Source organism: Salmo salar, chromosome 15, assembly GCF_965601325.2.
Source record: "Salmo salar chromosome 15, fSalSal1, whole genome shotgun sequence".
NCBI classification, from domain to species: Eukaryota; Metazoa; Chordata; class Actinopteri; order Salmoniformes; family Salmonidae; genus Salmo; species Salmo salar.
Window position 1 is genome coordinate 52,905,363 of NC_138305.1, and position 25,046 is coordinate 52,930,408.

General features: G+C 41.9%; 1 protein-coding gene across 1 annotated transcript in view; it reads left to right on the forward strand.

Annotated features, from left to right (window-relative positions):
- The first annotated feature begins 13,966 nt into the window (after window positions 1-13,966).
- LOC106571664 (transmembrane protein 121) overlaps window positions 13,967-25,046 on the forward strand; it is a 58,623-nt gene continuing 47,543 nt past the window's right edge. The window contains exon 1 of the mRNA XM_014144978.3: window positions 13,967-14,285. The gene's annotated coding sequence lies outside the window, so the exon portion shown is untranslated. The remainder of the gene's footprint in view (window positions 14,286-25,046) is intronic.

The window sequence follows — 25,046 nt, forward strand, 5'->3', positions numbered from 1 at the left end:
AAAAGGGGGGGGGCTCTCAGTCTCTGCTGCTGCCTCAGTGGCCAGGTTGCCATTGTTACCACCAGTAAAGAGTTGAAGATAGCCAGTAAGCTAGCTGACAAATTTAAATTTAGCTAGCTAGCACGATTAAGACTGGTCTTTTAACTCACACTATGCCAATCTTTTCCTCCTGTGTTGATCTTCAGTTGAACAATTTGATTACCTATATATTTTCTTGCTCATTTAATCTTGTAATCTCACTCTAAATAACTAGAAAGTTACAACAAATCAGGAGCTGTTCATCTACATGACTGCCTCTCTCTCATATACTTTATTGACAAGGCTCAAAGTAAAGTAAAATATGACATATCTAACTCTCTCTCTCATACTCACTCACCTGCTAACAAAATTCTGTTCACAAATGTATTATTTTCTGTCTCTCGCTCTCTTTCTTTCTCGCTCTCACCTATCATTCCTTTCTCTCTCTCTCTCTCTCCCCATGCCTCTAATACCCCTCTGACCTCCCTCTCCACTTTATAATCTCTCTCCCTCACTCGTTCTCTCTCTCTAGATTCTATCGCACTCTCACACTTCCATTAAATTCAGTCCCGAAATTAAATACAATTTGCTATATTGTCATGGCTTACAAAATGCTTACTGTGCCCAAGTATTTACCTAACAAATAGATGTAACGCGTAAAACAACGTTAAGCAAGTATGAAGGATTAAATAGTAAGCCATTCAATTCATATAAAACCACAAAAAATACTTTTAGAAATAAGGAATAATATTCTTAAAATGAAATATAAATGAACATTTGGGAGAAAAGTCTCCATTGTCTATTAAAGGGGAAGTTCAGCTTTTTCCAAGTTAATGTAGAAACTGTAACCCATGGTTCGCCTGGTTCATAGACTGCTGTCAGGGTGAGGAACCATCTAACATTGAGTTATAAAATATTGAACTTTCCCAAATGAGGTACTCAAAGCACTTTACATAGTAGGGGGAACTCACCTTATCCACCACTAAAGTGTAGCACCCACCTGGGTGATGCACAGCAACCATTTGCTTGTGCCAGAACGCTCACCACACATCAGCTAAAGACATCACCTTACGCAGGGCAATGTCCCCTTCATTGCCTTGGGGTATTGGGCTCTCCTTAGACCAGACGGAAGAGTGCCCCCGACTGACTCTCCAACACCACTTCCAGCAACATCTGGTCTCCCATCCAGGGACCGACCCTGCATAGCTTCAGAGGCAAGCCAGCAGTGGGATGCAGGGTGGTATGCTGTTGGCAATGTAACCTAAAAGTGTTCTTTGGCTGTCCCCATAGGAAAACCCTTTGAAGAACCCTTTTTGGTTCCAGGTAGAACCCTTTTTGGTTCCATGTAGGGGGTTCTACATGGAACAAAAAAGGGTTCTACATGGAACCAAAACGGGTTATCTTATGGGGACAAAATAACCTTTTTGGAATCCTTTTTTCTACCAGGATGTCTCCTGCGCAACTAGAAGCGAAAAAAATCTCTAGATCACACCTACTCTACACACAGAGACACATACAAAGCTCTCCCTCACTCTCCATTTGGCAAATCTGGCTATAACTCCATCATTTTAATTCCTGCTTACAAGCAAAAACTCAAACAGGAAGTACTAGTGATGCGCTCAATACGGAAGTGGTCCGATAAAGCGGACGCTAAGCTACTGGACTATTTTGCTAGCAGAGATTCAAATCTGTTCCGGGATTCATCTGAGGACTTTACTACATAACACTGGCTTCATTAATAAGTGCATCAACGAAGTCATCCCCACAGTGGCTGTACAAACATATCCTAACCAGAAGCCAAGAATTACAGGCAACATCCGCACTGAGCTAAAGGCTAGAGGTGGTGCTTTCAAAAAATCCCTTTTTTCTGGACGCTTTCAAAAAACAATCACACTATGCCCTCAGACGAACCATCAAACAGGCAAAGGCTCAGTACAGGACTAAGATCGAATCCTACTACACCGGCTCTGACACTTGTCGGATGTGGCAGGGCTTCCAAACTATCAAGGATTACAAAGGGAAACCCAGCCACAAGCTGCCCAGTGACACAAGCCTACCAGAGAAGGTAAATGCCTTCTATGCTGACTTCAAGGTAAGCAACACTGAACCATGCATGAGAGCACCAGCTGTTCTGGATGACTGTGTGATCATGCTCTCCATAGCCAATGAGAATAAGACTATTAACCTCTTGGGGCTATGTGGGACGCTAGCGTGCCACCCGTGGTGCACCCTATCAACAGCAGGTGCATTTCAAGAGCGGCAAATTTGAAACCAAATAAATGTCAAAAATCAAATTTTTCAAACATACAACTATCTTACACCCTTTGAAAGATAAACATCTCCTTAATCTAACCACGTTGTCCGATTTCAAAAAGGTTTTACGGCGAAAGCATAAAGTTAGATTATGTTAGGAGAGTACATTGACAATAGCTGTGTGTAATGTTTTGTCAATTCAAAGACAGGCGTCACCAAAACCATAAAACCAGCTAAAATGATGCACTAACCTTTGACAATCTCCATCAGATGACACTCCTAGGACATTATGTTAGACAATACATGCATTTTTAGTTCTATCAAGTTCATATTTATATCCAAAAACAGCGTTTTACTATGGCGTTGATGTTCAGGAAATCGTTTTTCTCCAATAACCGGCAGTCAAGTCAGCACAACAAATTAAATAATTAATATTAGAAAACATTGGTAAAATATTATATTGTCATTTAAAGAATTATAGATTTACATCTCTTGAACGCAATCGACTTGCCAGATTTAAAAATAACCTTACTGGGAAATCACACTTTGCAATAATCTGAGCACTGCGCCCAGAAAAATACACTTTGCGATACAGACAAACGGCCATGTTGGAGAGATCTAAAATCGAAAATACTATGTAAATAATCCATTACCTTTGATTCTCTTCATCAGATGTCACTTCCAGGAATCCCAGGTCCATAACGAATGTAGTTTTGTTCAAAAAGCTCATCATTTATGTCACTGAGATTCTTAAGCTCTCCCTGACCCAGTCTGTAATATCCACATGATTCAAATAAACCACCATATTCCTTGTGCCCAAGAATGCTAAGGCAACCTGTCTAAATGACTATCGCCCCTTAGCACCCACATCTGTAGCCATGAACATTTTGCTAGGCTGTTCATGACTCACATCAACACCGAACAACATGGACCCACTCCAATTTGCATACCACCCCATCAGATCCAAAGATGGCACAATCTCTATTGCATTCCACACTTCCATTTCCCACATGGACAAAAGGAACACCTCTGTGAGAATGCTGTTCATTGACTACAGCTCAGAGCTCAACACCATAGTGCCCTCCAAGCTCATCACTAAACTAAGGACATAACGACTCCCACCTCCCAAGTCACAGACTGTTCCTCTGCTACCACATGACAAGCGGTAGTAGAGGGCTAAGCCTGGGACCAAAAGGCTCCTGAACAGCTTCTACCTCAAAGCCATAAGACTGAACAGTTAATTTATTAAACGCCTACGTGGACTTTCTGCTTTTCACCTCCTACCTACATGTGCATAGTACTTTAATCAGTCATCTAACCAAATCTACATGTAAAGTGCATTGAGAAAACATTCAGACCCCTTGACTTTTCCACATTTTGTTACATTGCAGCCTTATTCTAAAATGTATTAATGCTTTTTCTCATGAATCTACGCACAATATCACATAATGATGAAGTGAAAACAGGTTTTTAGACATTTTTGATAATATAAAAAAAATGTCAACTGAAATGTACATAAGTATTCAGACCCTTTGCTATGAGACTCGAAATTGAGCTTAGGTGCATCCTGTTTTCATTGATTGGACATGATTTGGAAAGGCACACACCTGTCTATATAAGGTCCCACAGTTGACAGTGCACGTCAGAGCAAAAACCTAGCCATGAGGTCGAAGGAATTGTCCGTAGAGCTCTGAAACAGGATTGTGTTGAGGCACAGATCTGGGGAAGGGTACCAAAAGATTTCTGCAGCATTGAAGGTCCCCAAGAACATAGTGGCCTCCATCATTCTTAAATGGAAGAAGTTTGGAACCACAAAGACTCTTCCTAGAGCTGAACAATCGGGGGAGAAGGGCCTTGGAAAGGGAGATGACCAAGAACTCGATAGTCACTCTGAGAGTGCTCCTCTGTGGAAAAGGGAGAACCTTGGGAGAACCTTCCAGAAGGACAACCATCTCTGCAGCACTCCACCAATCAAGCCTTTCTGGTAGAGTGGCCAGACGGAAGCCACTCCTCAGTAAAAGGCACCTAAATGACTCTCAGACCATAAGACACAAGATTCTGTGGTCTGATGAAACCAAGTTTGAACTCTTTGGCCTGAATGCCAAGCATCACATCTGGAGGAAACCTGGCACCATCCCTACAATGAAGCATGGTGGTGGCAGCATCATGCTGTGGGGATGTTTTTCAGCGGTGGCAGGTACTGGGAGACTAGTCAGGATCTAGGGAAAGATGAATGGACCAAAGTACAGAGAGATCCTTAATGGAAAACCTGCTCCAGAGCACTCAGGACCTCAGACTGGGTCGAAGGTTCACCTTCCAACAGGACAATGACCCTAAGCACACAGCCAAGACAACACAGGAGTGGCTTCAGGACAAGTCTCTGAATGTCCTTGAGTGGCCCAGCCAGAGCGGGCTTGAACCGATCGAACATCTGTGGAGAGACCTGAAAATAGCTGTGAAGCGACACTCCCCATCCAACCTGACAGAGCTTGAGAGGATCGGCAGAGAAGAATGGGAGAAACTCCCCAAATACAGGTGTGCCAAGCTTGTAACGTCATACCCAAGAAGACTCAAGGCTGTATTCACTGTTAAAAGTGATTCAACAGGGTACTGAGTAAAAGGTCTGAATACTTATGTAAATGTGATATCAGTTTTTTTTTTTTTCATTTGCTTACATTTCTAAAAACCAGTTTTTTTCTTCGTCATTATGGGGTATTGTGTTTCGATTGATGAGGGAAAATCCATTTTAGAATAAGGCTGTAACATAATAAAATATGGAAAAAGTCAAGGGGTCTGAATACTTTCGGAATGCACTGTACATATTACCTCAATCAATCCCCACAACTACCTTGTACAGTGGCAAGAAAAAGTATGTGAACCCTTCGGAAATACCTGGATTTCTGCATAAATTGGTCATAAAATGTGATCTGATCTGCATCTACATAACAACAATAGACAAGCACAGTCTGCTTAAACTAATAACACAAACAATTATACATTTTCATGTCGTTTTTGAACACACTGTACAGTGGGGCAAAAAAGTATTTAGTCAGCCACCAATTGTGCAAGTTCTCCCACTTAAAAAGATGAGAGAGGCCTGTAATTTTCATCATAGGTACACGTCAACTATGACAGACAAAATGAGAAGAAAAAAATCCAGAAAATCACATTGTAGGATTTTTAATGAATTTATTTGCAAATTATGGTGGAAAATAAGTATTTGGTCACCTACAAACAAGCAAGATTTCTGGCTCTCACAGACCTGTAACTTCTTCTTTAAGAGGCTTCTCTGTCCTCCACTCGTTACCTGTATTAATGGCACCTGTTTGAACTTGTTATCAGTATAAAATACACCTGTCCACAACCTCAAACTCACTCCAAACTCCACTATGGCCAAGACCAAAGAGCTGTCAAAGGACACAAGAAACAAAATTGTAGACCTGCACCAGGCTGGGAAGACTGAATCTGCAATAGGTAAGCAGCTTGGTTTGAAGAAATCAACTGTGGGAAAAATTATTAGGAAATGGAAGACATACAAGACCACTGATAATCTCCCTGGATCTGGGGCTCCACGCAAGATCTCACCTCGTGGGGTCAAAATGATCACAAGAACGGTGAGCAAAAATCCCAGAACCACACGGGGGGACCTAGTGAATGACCTGCAGAGAGCTGGGACCAAAGTAACAAAGCCTACCATCAGTAACACACTACGCCGCCAGGGACTCTAATCCTGCAGTGCCAGACGTGTCCCCCTGCTTAAGCCAGTACATGTCCAGGCCCGTCTGAAGTTTGCTAGAGAGCATTTGGATGATCCAGAAGAGGATTGGGAGAATGTCATATCGTCAGATGAAACCAAAATATAACTTTTTGGTAAAAACTCAACTCGTCGTGTTTGGAGGACAAAGAATGCTGAGTTGCATCCAAAGAACACCATACCTACTGTGAAGCATGGGGGTGGAAACATCATGCTTTGGGGCTGTTTTTCTGCAAAGGGCCCAGGACGACTGATCCGTGTAAAGGAAAGAATGAATGGGGCCATGTATCATGAGATTTTGAGTGAAAACCTCCTTCCAACAGCAAGGGCATTGAAGATGAAACGTGGCTGGGTCTTTCAGCATGACAATGATCCCAAACACACCGCCCGGGCAACGAAGGAGTGGCTTCGTAAGAAGCATTTCAAGATCCTGGAGTGGCCTAGCCAGTCTCCAGATCTCAACCCCATAGAAAATCTTTGGAGGGAGTTGAAAGTCCGTGTTGCCCAGCGACAGCCCCAAAACATCACTGCTCTAGAGGAGATCTGCATGGAGGAATGGGCCAAAAAACCAGCAACAGTGTGTGAAACCCTTGTGAAGACTTACAGAAAACGTTTGACCTGTGTCATTGCCAACAAAGTGTATATAACAAAGTATTGAGATAAACTTTTGTTATTGACCAAATACTTATTTTCCACCATAATTTGCAAATAAATTCATTAAAAATCCTACAATGTGATTTTCTGGATTTTTTTCTTCTCATTTTGTCTGTCATAGTTGAAGTGTACCTATGATGAAACTTACAGGCCTCTCTCATCTTTTTAAGTGGGAGAACTTGCACAATTGGTGGCTGACTAAATACTTTTTTGCCCCACTGTATATGTGAACCCTTGGATTTAGTAACTGGTTGACCCTCCTATTGCAGCAATAACCTAAACCAAACATTCTCTCTAGTTGTGGATCAGACCTGCACAACGGTCAGGAGGAATTCTGGACCATTCCTCTTTACAAAACTGTTTCAGTTCAGCAATATTCTTGGGATGTCTGGTGTGAACTGCTCTATTGATGTCATGCCACAGCATCTCAATCGGGTTGAGGTCAGGACTCTAACTGGGCCACTCCAGAAGGTCAATTTTCTTCAGTTGAAGCCATTCTGTTGTTGATTTACTTCTGTGTTTTGGGTCATTGTCCTGTTGCATCACTCAACTTCTGTTGAGCTTCAATTGGCGGACAGATAGCCTAACATTCTCCTGCAAAATGTCTTGATAAACTTGGGAAATCATTTTCTGTTGATGATAGCAAGCTGTCCAGGCCCTGAGGCAGCAAAGCATCCCCAAACCATGATCCTCCCTCCACCATACTTTACAGTTGGGATGAGGTTTTGATGTTGGCGTGCTGTGCCTTTTTTTCTCCACACATAGTGTTGTGTGTTCCTTCCTAACAACACAACTTTAGTTCCATCGGTCCACAGAATATTTTGCCAGTAGCACTGTGGAACATCCAGGTGCACTTTTGCAAACTTCAGACGTGCAGCAATGTTTTTTTTTTGGACAGCAGTGGCTTCTTCTGTGGTGTTCTCCAACGAACACCATTAGCTTTTGGAGAAGTCATTAGCCTAGGGGTTCACATGCTTTTTCCAACCTACACTGTGAATGTTTAAATGATGTATTCAATATAGACAAGAAAAATACAACACTTTGTGTGTTATTAGTTGAAGCACACTATGTGTGTCTATTGTTGTGACTTAGATGAAGATCAGAACATCTCCCCATTCTATTTCTCTTTACTTTTTTAGTGGCACAATCCCCTAGCTATGCCGTGTGTGTGTGTGTGTGTGTGTGTGTGTGTGTGTGTGTGTGTGTGTGTGTGTGTGTGTACAGTAATAAGACCAGAAGCAGGGTTGTTATGGGGCTGAGGAATTACACTTTTATGTGGTACAAAAATAATGATGTGACCACACACTCTCTAATCTAGCAAAGAAGGAACAGACAGATATTTGCATTTTGGCACTGGAGGTCCAAGTCTGATGATGAGTTACCAGTACTTGCTGTAGCGCTAACTGCTAACCATGCAAAACAGTCTGTGACACATGATCCCGTTAGCTATTTCTTTTGACTGGTGTTCCCCAAGGCTCATAAGCTCAAGTTGCGTTTCAAAGCATGAGCAAATTTAGGACACGTCTGAAGAGACTATGTGACTGGTTACAGCGCTTGGTCACTGGAGGGTCCTTCGCAGCTGCCACTCTGTGTGCATGCAAGCGTGAAATGCATATTTGCTGCAGGAGGACTCAAGAATACTAATCATAATTTCAGCCTGTCAGATGAGGAAAGAGGATTCCTCCTCTGTGTCTCAACAGGAAAGTCTGTGTTCAGTAGGCTACAATCTGAATACAGGAAAAAACGTTCATGTAGGTCTCACGCTAGATGGATAGAGGAAGGAGAAAACAAGTGTTCTTACATTAGAGGTTTATAAAAAAAAGGAGACAGGAGAGAAATCCACTTAGCATTTAAAGAGAACTGTTACACTGAAATCAGTATGAAAGAACTTGACACCGCTGTTAAGAGAATCTCATTAGGGAAAGCACCAGGACAAGATGAACCTCAAATTTATATTAATTATTCGGGGAAGATATTAAATAAGTGTTATTTGATGCTTTGAAATAATGTATAGAGAATAGACACTGGGGGGGAAAAGGTTTAATCAATGTTGTTTCCATGTTACATAGAAGAAGAAAATAATCTATGTTATGACGATGAACCAACGTGGTAAAAAGTCATCAACATAAGGAAACGCAAGGATATATAGACAATCTGCGCCCTGTGACATTACTTAAAGGTATAATTCACCCACAGAAATAAAAATCATGAAACTCCTGTCAATTTGATGAAACCCCTGTTATTTAGCGAAAACCTATGTTCTGTCAGTGTAAAAAAAAAAAAATCCCTGTGATATAACTTCTAAGTGGTCAGTCTGTGAAAATCAGGAGAACGTGTAGGAACGTGTCATAGCTACGTCATTCTCATCCCTGGAGATAGGGGATAACACACTATCACATTTCAGAATGTTTTTAAAACAACTGCCTGCACTCCAGATCACCTAATCAACCAATAGATGGTATACACATATTAGTATAGAGAATGCATCCATCCATTCATACTGTCATGACAAAGTATATATTTCGCTTAGATGTGCTCAATCTAAACAGTATACCAAATTATTCAACTCCATTTCTACTTCAAGTTACCATGTCACACTGCGCCCCGTGTCTGTGGGAAACCGAGATATTACAATAAGAAGGGGATAGAAATCCCATTGGGCAAGGAATAAAGAAACGACCCACCCAACTGACTGTCGACCCACCGCATTCACGTTGTCATGCAGCGTCACGCGGTTGCTAAGCTAATTGTCCCTTCTCAAAGTCAGAGTATGAGTCAAGAGACGTGCCTGTCTTCCTCGAAAGTACATAATGTCACGATTCCAAAGCTATGCAATATTACAGACAACACGTTAATTATCTCACATCTTGGAAAATATTTGCAGTGTTGTACTGCTTGTTGCAATGTGGTACTTCTTGTTGCAATGTTGTACTTCTTGTTACAATGTTGTACTTCTTGTTAAGCTAAACGCCAAATTTGGACTCTCATTCAATCCTTGAAGGAGAGCTCTCCTAGTCCCAGAATCAACCAGAATGCACGGTGCGGCCCATTGTCAACTTATGGGCAAAGTACACAATGGGAGTTAATACTATTCCAATGGAGTTTCCCATCTCCTCCTTAATGCTGAGAGTGACCTTGTTAGGACTGGAGTGGAAAAGCAGGACTCTGCTAAAAGTACTCTACCAGTCAAAAGTTTTAGAACACCTACTCCTTCAAGGGTTTTTCTTTATTTTGACTATTTTCTACATTGTGGAATAAAAATGAAGACATCAAAACTATGAAATAACACATATGGAATCATGTAGTAACCAAAAAAGTGTTAAATAAATCAAAATACATTTTATATTTGAGATTCTTCAAATTGCCACCCTTGATGACAGCTTTGCACACTCTTGGCATTCTCTCAACCAGCTTCACCTGGAATGCTTTTCCAAAAGTCTTGAAGGAGTTCCCATATATGCTGAGCACTTGTTGGCTGATTTTCCTTCACTCTGCGAGCCAACTCATCCCAAACCATTTCAATTGGGTTGAGGTCGGGGGATTGTGGAGGCCAGGTCATATGATGCAGCACTCCATCATCTCTCACAAGCGGAAATCATCCGTTCATCCACACCACATCTCACAAAGCCACGGTGGTTGGAACCAAAAATCTCCAATTTGGACTCCAGACCAAAGTAAAAATTACCACCTGTCTAATATCCATTGCTCATATTTCTTGGCCCAAGCAAGTCTCTTCTTCTTATTGGTGTCCTTTAGTAGTGGTTTCTTTGCAACAATTCGACCATGAAGGCCTGATTCACATAGTCTCCTCTGAACAGTTGATGTTGAGATGGGTCTGTTACTTGAACTCTGTGAAGCATTTATTTGGGCTGGAATTTCTGAGGCTGGTTACTCTAATGAACGTATCCTCTGCAGCAGAGGTAACTCTGGGTCTTCCTTTCCTGTGGTGGTCCTCATGAGAGCCAGTTTCATCATAGTACTTGGTTTTTGTGACTGCATTTGAAGAAACGTTCATAGTTCTTAAACGTTCCGTTTTGACTGACCTTCATGTCTTAAAGTAATGATGGACTGTCGTTTCTCTTTGCTTACTTGAGCGGTTCTTGCCATAATATGGACTTGGTCTTTTACCAAATAGGTATATCTTCTGTATACCCCCTACCTTGTCACAACACAACTGACTGGCTGAAATACATTAAGAAGGCACACCTGTTAATTGAAATGGATTCCAGGTGACTACCTCATGAAGCTGGTTGAGAGAATGCCAAGAGTGTGCAAAGTTGTCATCAAGGGAAAGGGTGACTATTTGAAGAACCTCAAATATTAAATATATTTTGATTTGTTTAACACTTTTTTAGCTACTACATAAATCCATATGTGTTATTTCATCGTTTTGATGTCTTCACTATTTTTGTACAATATAGAAAATAGTAACAATAAAGAAAAACCCTTGAATGAGTAGGTGTTCTAAAAGTGTTGACCAGTAGTGTATCTCTGTGGAAAAGCAACATTACTCTGGTCTCCCTCTACCGCAAGTTGAACTCATGAGTAAGACTGCTAAATTGATAGTGCAGTTTGTTTAGGCGATCTTACAGCTAGCTACAACACATGCTGATATTGAACTTTGCATTATTATGTGTAGCTATGTTTTCTCGCTAGCTAGCAACCTAGCTAGCTAGCCAGCCTGCCCAGAGAGACAGAGCATTGGATTGTGGGTTTTGTAGTAGACTTGAGCTGCAACAGACTTCCTAAAATGATTTTCACAAGTTTCTACCAACCTTGTTATAATTACAAAATGAAACATTTGTTCACAAAAATTGCTTTCACATATTAGTGTGGTTAGGGGGCTGAGGTTGGAACAGTAAACAGAAAACATAGAACTTTATTGTATAAAGATTTCATTCAGAAAAATAATATTCTTTGCACCAGTAGACTACAGCGCTTAAGGCAATTCCACAAGTAATTATTATTATAGTCAAAGGAACGTTGACTTATTCTGTTGCAGTACCACAGATGTTTTCATTACTTATTGGTAGATATGATTTATTAGATAAAAAATGTAATACATCCCGAAGAACTACTCTTACTGTAGTGTTTCAACTTCGAAAGGAAATACAGTGCCTTCGGAAAGTATTCAGACCCCTTGACATTTTCCACATTTTGTTAGGTTACAGCCTTATTCTAAAATTGATTAAAAATATATTGCTCTTCATCAATCTACACACAATACCCCTTAATGACAAAGCAAAAACAGGTTTTAGAAAGGTTTGCTAATTTATTACAAATAAAAAAACTGAAATGATATTTACATAAGTATTCAGACCCTTGACTCAGAACATTGTTGAAGCACCTTTGGCAGTGATTACAGCCTTGAGTCTTCTTGGGTATGATGCTACAAGCTTCGTACACCTGTATTTGTAAATGTTCTCTCATTCTTCTCTGCAGATCCTCTCAAGCTCTGTCAGGTTGGATGGGGAGCATTGCTGCACAGCTATTTTCAGGTCTCTCCAGAGATATTCGATCTGGTTCAAGTCCGGTCTCTGGCTGGGCCACTCAAGAGCATTACGAGACTTGTCCCGAAGCCACTCCTGCTTTGTCTTTGCTGTGTGCTTAGGGTCGTTGTCCTGTTGGAAGGTGAACCTTCGCCCCAGTCTGAGGTCCTGAGCGCTCTGAGCAGGTTTTCATCAATGATCTCTGTACTTTGCTCCGTTCATCTTTCCCTCAATCCTGACTATTTTCCCAGTCCCTGCCTCTGAAAGACATCCCCACAGCATGTATGTATTAAAAATAAAAAACAGAAAAACCTTATTTACATAAGTATTCAGTCCCTTTGCTATGACACTCGAAATTGAGATCAGTTGCAGGATTGTGTTAAGGCACAGATCTGGGGAAGGGTACCAAAACATTCTGCAGCATTGAAGGTCCCCAAAAACACAGTGGCCTCCATCATTCTTAATTGGAAGAAGTTTGGAACCACCAAGACTGTTCCTTCAGCTGGCCGCCCGGCCTTAACTGAGCAATCGGGGGAGAAGGCTCTTGGTCAGGGAGGTGACCGAGAACCCGTTGGTCACTCTGACAGAGCTCCAGAGTTCCTCTGTGGAGATGGGAGAACATTCCAGAAAGACAACCATCTCTGCAACACTTCACCAATCAGGACTTTATGGTAGAGTGGCCAAACGGAAGCCACTCCTCAGTAACAGGCACATGACCGCCCGCTTCAAGACTGTTGGAAAAGCATTCCAGGTGAAGTTGGTTGAGAGAATGCCAAGAGTGTGCAAAGCTGTGTCTACTTTGAAGACTCTCAAATATATTTTGATTTGTTGAACACTTTTTTGGTTTCTACATGCCACCATATGTGTTATTTCATAGTTTTGATGTCCTCACTATTATTATACAATACAGAAAATAGTAAAAATAAAGAAAAACCCTGGAATGAGTTGGTGTGTCCAAACTTTTGACTAGTACTGTATATAAAATGAAATATTACTCTGATACCGAAAAATGGGTTATAGAACTGTGATACAGTGACCAAAGAAGCAAAATCCTTAGTAGCTTTTTTCACACACACAAACACACACACACACACACACACAAACACACACACACACACACACACAGTTAGTAACGTAAGCATTTCGTTGCACCTACTAAACTGTGTACTCGACCAATAAACTTTGATTTGATACATCTAATAGATAATTCACTTTGATTGAGCCAAGGTAGGCCTATATAACCTTCAGTTCTCCAATCACACTCATGCATTTACGTCACATCGCGCCAATCATTCTAATTTACACTGATTAGCTAGGCCTAATCAGAGAAAATGAGTCGGAACGCGAGAGGAGCATCAGTGTGTCGGATAAGTGATTCCTGAATAAGTTTAAAAGGACGGTCCTATCCTCAATAAGTTCGTATAATTACTGTAGCAGTCGGTGCCGTCAACTTCATGTGGTGATGAAAGCTAATGAGAGAGAGAGAGAGCGCGCACAGTACCCCCACCAGGGAAGGAGAAAGACATTCCCTCACCCCCTTCACTGGTTTCGCTAACCGTCATGTAGGAAACTGTTGCTATAATAAAAGCAAACCACAGGACTGTAGAGGAAAAGAGGGGCAAAGGGGGGAAAGAGAGCAGGTGGTGTATATTCTACGAAACATGTAGGCTGGGGAGACCGCCTAAGTAAATTGACCATAAATCCAATGAGAGAGAGCGAGAGAGAGCGAGAGAGCGAGGGAGCGGGAGGAGAGAGCGAGAGAGAGAGGAGAGAGAGAGAGAAAAAAATCCGGGAAAAAAGAAGCAAATAGCATAGAGACGCCAATTAGACCGGCAAAATCGGCCCGGAGCCGTGGAGAGCATAGCCACTTGGCTACTTCTGCATCGTCGGTTTTATAAATCTGAATTTTGAAGATATTATTTTCAGAGTTGGCTTATTCTATCGATGGTGTTGGCTTGAATTGAGTTTTTTTGAAGGTAATTTACGGCCACAGTAGTTGGACCGCGTTTTACATTGTGTGCTGTGCCTAGCTCTCAGTGGATTAAACGGTCGTCTCCGGAGCCTGCTGCAGAGGAATAGGGGGATTTCAGCACCCTGGACAGCGACTAGCAGTTGAGGTAAGCGGGTCCGCTAAACTTATCAGCTAGTGGTAGATTTTCAAATGTCTTTTGCGTAATGTTTTACCACAGTTGTAAGGGAGAAAAGTGCATTATTGCATTTGAATGAGACATGTCAAAATATTAGCATACCTTGAATAAATTCGAGGAGGGTGAGACCTTCACAAAGGCGATAATTGGGTTTCGGGGGAGTTAGGTCAATGAGGGTGGTTTGTAATATATTCCAAAGGATGCAGACTGTTTGAATATGAACGCTGCTGCGGCTCTATTTCCTAGAGTCCCTGCCTCTGCGCTCTCAAGTTTATTAGGCTACTCAACATAACATTCAGAAGAATAAATATGAAGTTAGTACGCACTATCTATTTCGATACTGGATGTGTGTATGGTCAAGAATATTGTTCACTATGAGAGAGAGTGAATAGAGTTTCAAGTGATTGTAAACCAAAAATTGCGCGTGCAGAATTGTCAAAGGACGGTGTTTCCGTTTGGGGGAGGCGGGTGAGGGAGAAAAACCCTAATTTTATTTTAGGCAGCTATTTATTCTGAGGAGTCAGCCCGTGTCCACTCAGCAGCAAAAAGCAGCTCATGCCTCCGAGTCTCCACTGAGAAAATCATCTCTTGTTCAGCGCGAGACGTTTCTTCCCATTGGCACGGAGCCAAGAGAATTCCCCACCCCACAAAAAAAAAAGAATCAGAAACGGCGCGTGCTGCACTCACGCCCCCGAATCCTAATTCAAACCGGCTATTAAACGATGTCTGGCAAAGAAAAAGAAAAAAACACACGAATACACTGACATCATAAAATATTTTATTTGCATACAATACATAGGCCTACAAATGAGCTGGAGATAGCAGCACTAACCAATGGACCTTGTCCTTCAGTGTCCAGTAATCTGGAAACATGCAGACACCCTGACACCTTGCATTACCTGCGGTTCTGACTCCCCTTTCTAGCACAACCACTTACCTCATCAACCTCTCAAACATTCGAAAAATGACAGGCCTCTCTCTCACTCTCTATTTCTCTATTGCTCTCACTCACTGACTCTCACTCTCTCTCCCACTCTCTCTTTCCACTATTCCAGTGAGAGGAACTGTTTCGGTTGCAGCTTCAAATACGCCGATTGCGGTTTTACATTTTCCATAACACTGAATATGAAAATAAATCTCCTTCCTAGTAAACGCATAACAACAAAGATATGGTCCTTCACACTGGGTGAGTGAAAAGAATGTTAGTTGTTAAGTAGGGGTGCAGACACTGACGGAAATGAAAAGAAGCAACCAACAGAAATGACATTATTCCAGGAGACTGCACTCTGGCTTCCTTGAGGACTGAAAACAGTCTGAGCTCTGACTGTAAAGTAGGAGTTGTGGGTTATGAAGTCTGCAGTGCTATTGTCTGTAAACACTTCATTTTATCTTTACTATGTGAAACAATGACAAACGAATATGTCATGCTCAATTTATTGGACAATAAAGAGCCGAAGTATTTCAAGTTCAATAGCCACCCCACAGAGGAGGAAGGAGAGGACTATCCTCCTCAGTGAAATTCCTAAAAATGTAAGTGGTAAATTTTTTTTAAAGTTATCCATTCTAGCTAAAACAATTATGCTAAATATCGTCACATCACCAAATAATTTATTAAAACACACTATTTTGCAAAGGTCTACAGTAGCCTCAACAGCACTACTGTATGGTGTAGCTGGAGGACAGCTAGCTTACGTCCTCCAGACTATCAGAGCTCTTGAAACATGAACTGACATGTTGTCCACCCAATCAAAGGATCAGAGAATTACATTAGTACCAATCGGAATCCACACTTCAAGATTGTTTTCATCACGAGGACTGGGAAATGTTCCGGGCAGTCTCAGAGAATAACATTGATTTATACGCTGATTCGGTGAGTGAGTTTATAAGGAAGTGCATATGTTGCACAATATGATGTTGTACCCACTGTGACTATTAAAACCTACCCGAACCAGAAACCGTGGATAGAAGGCGGCATTACTGAAAGCGCGAAAAACCGCATTTAACCATAGAAAAATGACTGGGAATATGGCCAAATATAAACACTGTAGTTATTCCCTCCGCAAGGCAATCAAACAAGCGGAATGTCGGTATAGGGTCAAAGTGTCGCAATTCAACGGCTCAGACACGAGACGTTTGTGGCAGGGTCTACAGGCAATTACAGACTATAAAATGAATACCAGCCACACGGACACCGACATCTTGCTTCCAGACAAACTAAACACCTTCTATGCCCACTTTGAGGATAATACAGTGCCCCGCTACTAAGAACTGCAGGCCCTCCCTCTCCTTCTCGGTGGCCGAACGTGAGTAAGACATTTAAACGTGTTAACCCTCGCAAGGCTGCCGGCCCAGATGGCATCCCTAGCCACGTCCTCAGAGCATGCACAGACGAGCTGGCTGGTGTGTTTACGAACATAGTCAATCAATCCCTATCCCAGTCTGCTGTCCCCACATGCTTCAAAATGGCCACCATTGTTCCTGTACCCAAGAAGGCAAAGATAACTGAGCTAAATGACTATCGCCCCGTAGCACTCACTTCTTTCATTATGAAGTGCTTTGAGACACTAGTCAAGGATCATATCACCTATACCTTACCTTACCTGCCACCCTAGACCTACTTCAGTTTGCATACCGCCCCAACAGGTCCACAGATGATGCAATCGCCATCACAATGCACACTGTCGTATCTCATCTGGACAAGAGGAATACCTACGTAAGAATGCTGTTCATTGACTACAGCTCAACATTCAACACCATAGTACCCTTCAAGCTCATCATTAAGCTTGAGGCCCTGGGTCTCAACCCCGCCCTGTGCAATTGGGTCCTGGACTTTGACGGGCCGCCCCTGGGTGGTGAATGTAGGAAACAACATCTCCACTTCGCTCATCCTCAACACTGGGGCCCCACAAGGGTGCATGCTCAGGCCCCTCCTGTACTCCCTGTTCACCCATGACTGCGTGGCCACGCACGCCTCCAACTCAAACATCAAGACAACACAACAGTAGTGGGCTTGATTACCAACATCGACGAGAGCCTACAGGGAGGAGGTGAGGGCGCTCGGAGTGTGGTGTCAGGAAAACAACCTCTCACTCAACGTCAACAAAACAAAGGAGATTATCGTGGATTTTAGGAAACAGCAGAGGATCGATGGGACAGCAGTGGAGAAGGAGGAAAGTTAAGTTCCTCGGCGTACACATCAGGGACAAACTGAAATGGTCCACCCACACAGACAGTGTGGTGAAGAAGGCGCAACAGTGCCTCTTCAACCTCATGAAACTAAAGAAATGTGTCTTGTCACCTAAAACCCTCACAAACTTTTACAGATGCACAATTGAGAACATCCTGTCAGGCTGTATCACCGCCTGGTGCGGTAGCTGCACCACCCTCAACCGCAAGGCTCTCCAGAGGGTGGTGAGGTCTGCACAACGCATCACCGGGGGCAAACTACCTGCCCTACAGCACACCTACAGCACCCGATGTCACAGGAAGGCCAAAAAGATAATCAAGGATAACAACCACCTGAGCCACTGCCTTTTCACCCTGCTACCATCCACAAGGCGAGGTCAGTACAGGTGCATCAAAGCTGGGACCGAGAGACTGGAAAAACAGCTTTTATCTCAAGGCCAGACGACTGTTAAATAGCCATCACTAACACAGAGAGGCTGCTGCCTACATACAGACTCGAATCAATGGATCACTAGTGACTTAATGCCACTATAATAATGTTTACATATCTTACATTACTCATCTCATATGCATATACTGTATTTTATACAATCTATTGCATCTTGCCTATGCCACATCTATATATTTATATTTACATATTCCTTTCCATCCCTTTAGATTTGTGTGTATTAGGTAGTTGTTGTGGAATTGTTAGATTACTTGTTAGATATTACTGCACTGTCAGAACTAGAGGCACAAGCATTTCGCTACACTCGCATTAACATCTGCTAACCATGTGTATGTGACCTATACCATTTTATTGATTTGATTTGAAAGCACTGCAGTGTATAAAATGTGGTGAGTGGTTGACTTAAAGAGAGAGAAAGACAGTGGTTGAACAGTTAACAAATTAATTTCTCCCAAAATGAAGGAGAAGCAGGAGAGAAATAGAGAAAGAGCGAGATTGCCATTTTCTTTTCACTTTAGTTTCACTTACTTAGTTAGCAAATGCAGCTAGCTAGTTTAGCCTAGTGAAACACCCTGCTCAAACAGAGGGATGCTATGTTACCTAGCTGGCTATGACTTTCCAACACAACACTGGAACTCTTCCAAGTCAAGGTAAGCTTTTGGTATTACTGGCTTGGAAAGTTTTTTTTGCCTGGTCACATACAGCTGATGTGTTGTGCATTGAAGTCCACAAGCTAAGAGAAGAGGTGAGAGGAGGAGAGAGTATAGATGCGAGAATGAATACAACGTGGCTGCTATGAAAGTGAACTGTGTTTATGCGTTGTCATGGAAATTGCAAGATTATGTTATAATGCTTGTATTATAATGGTTGTTTATTCGACAAAATAGAGTATTCTGTTAACTATTGTGTGTGTGTTCTACTGAGGAGGGCCTCTATGGGATAGCACTGACAGAGGAGATTTACGATGTCTTTGGGTAATAAAGCCTAAAGGGCATTCCAGAGAACATGAGATAATGGTTCTGTTCTATACCGTACCAGGGAGAGACGGTTCCAGTTTGGAGTAGGAGGACCAGACACTGGTCTTTACAATGAAAACTGTTGACACAGCAGTTGCTGTCTGTTATGTATTATACAGTGGGGCAAAAAAGTATTTAGTCAGCCACCAATTGTGCAAGTTCTCCCACTTAAAAAGATGAGAGAGGCCTGTAATTTTCATCATAGGTACACTTCAACTATGACAGACAAAATGAGAAAAAAAAATCCAGAAAATCACATTGTGGGATTTTTTATGAATTTATTTGCAAATTATGGTGGAAAATAATTTTTCTCATTGAGATAACATCTCTTTTCCAAGAGAGACCTGGTCCAATAGCAGCAGAGGGAACAACATTTCAGACAAAACAACTTACATACAGTAACACAACATTAAACAAAATTATAAAACACACATACAGTACAACAATTATATATTATGTTAACAAACACGAAATTCTTGACTAAAAAACAGCTGTGCTAAAGACAATTACACTCTTCTATGATATATACATCGATCAAGTGTTTAAACTCTGCCAACAAAACTAGATCATCAAATTTTAAAATGTTCAGGAGAAAATTCCAGGACCACTGAGCTGAGTAACTAAAACTATTTCTACCATGACCTGTTCTAATTTCTGGTACTGTCAGAAGGAAAAGAGAATGGGAACGTAATTGATATTTATTTACCGACCTGATTAAAAAAGAACAGAGATAAAATGGCATTTTACCCAATATGGCCTTATAAATCAGTCTATACCAGTGTTTAAGCCTACGACTAGCCAACAGCACTGTAGAGATCACAATGATGTGTTAGACGTTTTTGATTTGTAATGAACCTGAGGGCCGCATGATGCACTGAATCAAGTGCTCTCAGGGTAGTGACTGAGGCCTGCATATATATATAACATCACTAAAATCTAAAACCGCCAGTAATGTACATCGTACCAGCTCCTTCCTGGCCTCCAAAGAAAAACAAGCCTTGTGCAGGTAATAAAAACCTATTTTCAGCTTGAGCTTCCTTCTCTACATGCACAGTGAAGCTCAGCTTATCATCAACCCACACACCCAAATATTTGTACACTTTGACTTGCTCTATAGTATGTCCAGCCAATGTAGCAATGACATGATTAGTAACATGCCTGGCATTAGAAAATACCATGCATTTTGTTTTAAATCATACAAATTGTTGTATCATGTTAAATGCTCTTTGGGCATTTTCAAAAGCTAAAGATAAACAACTACCACTTAATTAAAGAACGTACTTGAATTTGTCCAATAGAAACTCTCGTTTGCAACTGTTGGACTAATGATTACACCCGATCTCAGTTAAATGCAGGCAAGAGTGTGCAAGGTGGTATTGAATGTTACTGTCTGTCCATGTGTCACTGTCTGTCACCTCAAATTTGTCTCTCAACCTGTGTGCACCTACGTTGTAAACTTTCGTTCATAGGCTAGGTTGTAGCAACCTCATGATGGGTATAGGGAAAATTTGAGTATCATGTAGTAAGTAGCCTAAACCTATCAATGTTACATTGAGCTGGGTGGATGGAATATGAATGAGTCACCCGATATGCTGTAATGGAAATAAGGCCATGGTCATGAAAACAAATGTCTCCTCCCTCATCTTAAACGGCACTGACCGCCAATGATATTCATGTACCTCTTATTTCTTCTCAACTGCATTTTGTTGACTTGAAAATGAACATAATGTACAGAGGGTACAGTAAACTTGCTAGGTGTGTGTCTCCTAATACCAAAATCAGCTCTGTATTCATCCTGATGTCCTGCGAGAGTAATAGGGTTATGGGTTGCATGGTGCACTGCCTTGGATTTCCTCTCTATGAAGAACATGGCCTGGTGGTGTGAGTAGTTATCCCCCCCACACACACACACACACACACACACACACACACACACACACACTCTTCTAGGAACCTATATGACACACACACACAAAGTTCTACACATCACATCTCAAAAACAGCACTAGGGACCCAATACGACTGGCTGACAGTTTGATAAGTGTGTTCACTGGGGTTTTTCCATAATCTAGATTTCAGGTCAGAGCGTTTTCATGAGAGTGCATGCTAACTGTACTGTGGCTTGTGTTCCTATACGCCCCAAATCACATTTATCAGTCTCTTTAAATTCAAACCCTGCTAGGCGGATGTCATTATAACTACATACAGTATAGCAGGCAGGTATGAACATGCAGAGAGAAGGCTGAAGTAAACACACACCATCCCACACACACAAATACTGTACACAGCAGTGGTGGTCGGTGCCGTTTAAGATGAGGGAGGAGGTTTTTTATTTATTTTCTATTGCAGCATATTGGATGACTGTCATTCATATTCCATTCCCCCAGTTCAATGTAACAGCGATAGATGTAGGCTGCTACATGATACTCAAAATTTCCCAATACCCATCATGAGGTTGATACTAACTAGCCTATGATTGAAAGTTCACAAAATAGGTGCACACAGGTTGAGTGAAATTTGAGTAATCAAGGTGACAGACAGTGACACATTCAATAATGCCTTGCACACTCTTGCCTGCATCTAGCTGATCTAGGGTGTACCAGGGGTGGGCAACCCCAGTCCTCGGGGGCCTGATCGGTGTCACACTTTTTCTCCATCCCTAGCAAACACAGCTGATTAATCAACTTTCATTCTAAACTGAAGATCATGATTAGGTGATTATTGGAGTCAGGTGTGTTAGCTGGGGCCGAGGCAAAACTGTGACATATGATGGGCAATTCCAGTCATCGAGGGCCTGATTGGAACCATTAGTCCAACAGTTGCAAACAAGAGTTTTCTCTTGAACAAATTCAAGTATGTTTATCTCTGTTACGTTCAGTTTGCTTCTGTTTTAGAAACTTTTTTCAACAGAATCGGCAGAATGAATACAACCCTGATCACACGCAAACACAGTTCAATTTCATAGCAGCCACATACAAACAGCATGATCCCTTTGATCGTTGTATAATTCCTTTTCGCGTCTATGCGCTCTCCTCCTCACCTTTTCCCTTCGCTTCTGGACTTCAGTGCACAACACGTCAGCTGTCTGTGACCAGGTGAAAAAAAAAAACATTCCAAGCCATATCATAACCACTAACCGCTACACACAGCCTACAACGTTGTCAACATAGTAACGTCATAGTCAACATAGCTACTAGAACTAATGCCTTAGTAAACTTGCTACAATCATGCAGTATAGTCAGCAAGCAGTTCAGCAGTTACACCAGAAGGCCCCGGTGGCAATAAATATGTACAACCAAAAGCTTACCTTGACTTGGAAGAGTTCCAGTGTTGGATAGCCTTTGCTAGCAAATGAAGTGAAAGTTAAAAAACATATAAAATACTACATATAGCTCTCTCTCCCTCTCTCTCTCTCTCCTTAATTTTTTAAAGATTTTTTTTTTTAAACCGTTCAACTATTGTCTTTCTCTCTACGTGAGTCAACTACTCACGACATTTTATGCACTACAGTGCTTGCTAGCTGTAGCTTATGCTTACAGTACTAGATTCCTTTTCTGATCCTTTGATTGGATGAACAACATGTCAGTTCATCCTGTAAGAGCTCTGATTGGTTGGAGGACGTCCTCTGGAAGTTGTCATAATTACTGTGTAAGTCTATGGAAGGGGGTGAGAACTACAAGCCTCCTGTGTTTTGTATTGAAGTCAATGTACCCAGAGGAGGACGGAAGCTAGCTGTCCTCCGGCTACACCATGGTGCTGGCCTAAAGAGTGTAGTTAAAGCTACTGTTGACCTTCATTGCAAAACAGTGTGTTTTAATCAATTATTTGGTGACGTGAACATCATTTAGTATAGTTTTATCTAAAAAGGATAACTTTAATGTTTCACAATTTTTTTTTTTTATGAGAATCAGAAAAGGATGGTCTTCCCCTTCCTTGTCTGAGGAGCCTCCACTGATACATACAAACAACCCCCTGAACCCTTTCCCTTTCCTCGCTCTTAATCAATTGTGGTCGATTTGAATAATCAGAGCAAGCCAAACTCAGTAGCGCTGGATGTGGCTGTCTCAGAGAATATTAGGTTGCAATGAGCCATACCAATAAGGGACGCGTGTGTTCAGAATACAGAATGCGCTTACTCACTCCGCTGTGCACATTGTCAGCCTTTTCTACAGAGTACAGAGAGAGAGCAAGGTGCATGGTAGGATGTATTTTGGAGCACTGTGCTCTTTCTGTGCTGTGATGTGCTTTGCTGTGCTGTGTTGTGCAATGCTGTACTGTACTGTGCTGTGCTTTGGTATCTTGGCTGAAACACACAGCTGCTTTAACAGTCAGCAGTCATCTCATCACTGGTTTTCGTCTCTTCAGAAACAGTGCTGCAGGGCTATAATCTCACTGGCATAATGACATCCACTCCAATCAATAGCCAAATGGCAGCAGGAATCAATAGGCCTAGATACCGTAATGTACAAAACGCGGTAATGCTAGAGACAGGGTGGAAGTGGCAGCTCAAGGCTATTTCAGTTCAGCATCGGGACTAGAGAAAAAAGTAGCTTTTAGTTTTAAAATCAACATAACGTTAATGAGCCATTTATTATAAATGGATGTGTCATCTGTGTTTATTATGTCAATATAATCGCAGCATTAAAAAATTTAATTTTTTCTTGTTCCCAGACCATTTTCCACATACACACACATACACAAACTCACCACACACACACGTTTGCGTGCACACACACACACACACACACACACACACACACACACACACACACACACGAAACAGAGCATGGCTGCTGCGCAGGGATGTGGTGCAGGGTGAAACAGTGGAGACCTTGCACCTGTATCTCTCATGCAGTTATGAGAGATACAGGGCTGATGGGAAATCAGTCAGCTGAAGTGGTGTGCCCTGTCCTGGAGGAGAGGAGAGACCACTCCACTATAGAGTGCCTGGTCTATGACTGTTCTATGTCTGATAAAGTACATGACTAATCTATGCTTGCTCTCTCACTACTCCACCATTCATTTATGACTGCTATGTGACCAGTTTATGTATGTACTATATTGCCCTATGCATGTCTATGCAGGGTGAAACCTGCTCAGAAAAAGATTTGGTAGCATAGGGCAGGGATCATCAACTAAATTCAGCGCTGGGACAATTGTTTCTTTAGCTGATGGTCAGGTGGCCATCCACAAATTATTTGTAGACCGCAAATTGACCGCAAATAGCCCAAACAGATCTAACATTTGACTAAAACATAATCCTTTCAAATCTTGCTTATATTTCTATACGATCAAATACATCGCTCTATCATGCGTGGGGATACTTTGAAACCGATTTCCAAAATGAAAATCATTTGGAGCTGATTTGCTGGTGTTTTTACAGTCTTTTATGTCCAGCAATAAAACAAATATAATTATTATTTTTTGCTCAGAAAACTTGAGGGGCCAAATAAAATCACCCACAGGCCAAATTCGTCCGGCGGGCCGCCAATTGGGGAACCCTGGCATAGGGTGATTGTAAAAAGGGATAACACTCAAAGTAGAGGCCATACCTCAAAGGATTAATGGCAGAGGAAGGAGGACAGAGGAAGAGAGGCAGGGGGACAGAGGTAGGGGGACAGATGCAGTGGCTGGCAAGCTGCTTCGGACTGGCCAGGGGACAGAGCAGGGACGGTGAGTTAGCCAGAGGCAATGGTGGCTGCAGTCCAAGTGGCCATAAACATTAATAAAGCATGTAATCCCAAAGAGATTGTTTCTTTTACAATCCATTAAAGTGATGAATATAAACCCATTTTCACCAGGACATAGAGTGCTATCCTCTTAGTGGAAGTTAGCGTATGAGTAGGTGTGATGCGGACGAAAGACTAGTGCACGAAGGAGTTCACTTCTACTGCAGCGTTCGCTGTAAAATATAACACTATATCCTTGTGTGTGTGTGTGTGTGTGTGTCTCGGGCTCGGGGGTGAATACGAGGCTAGGCCGTCTGGTGCCCCTGCCGCCACGGCGTTTAAGACGCAAGTCGAATGGAGATCATCTTAGAGTGTGACGATCTGTAAATCAGGCATCAGGCAAGCCCAGCTC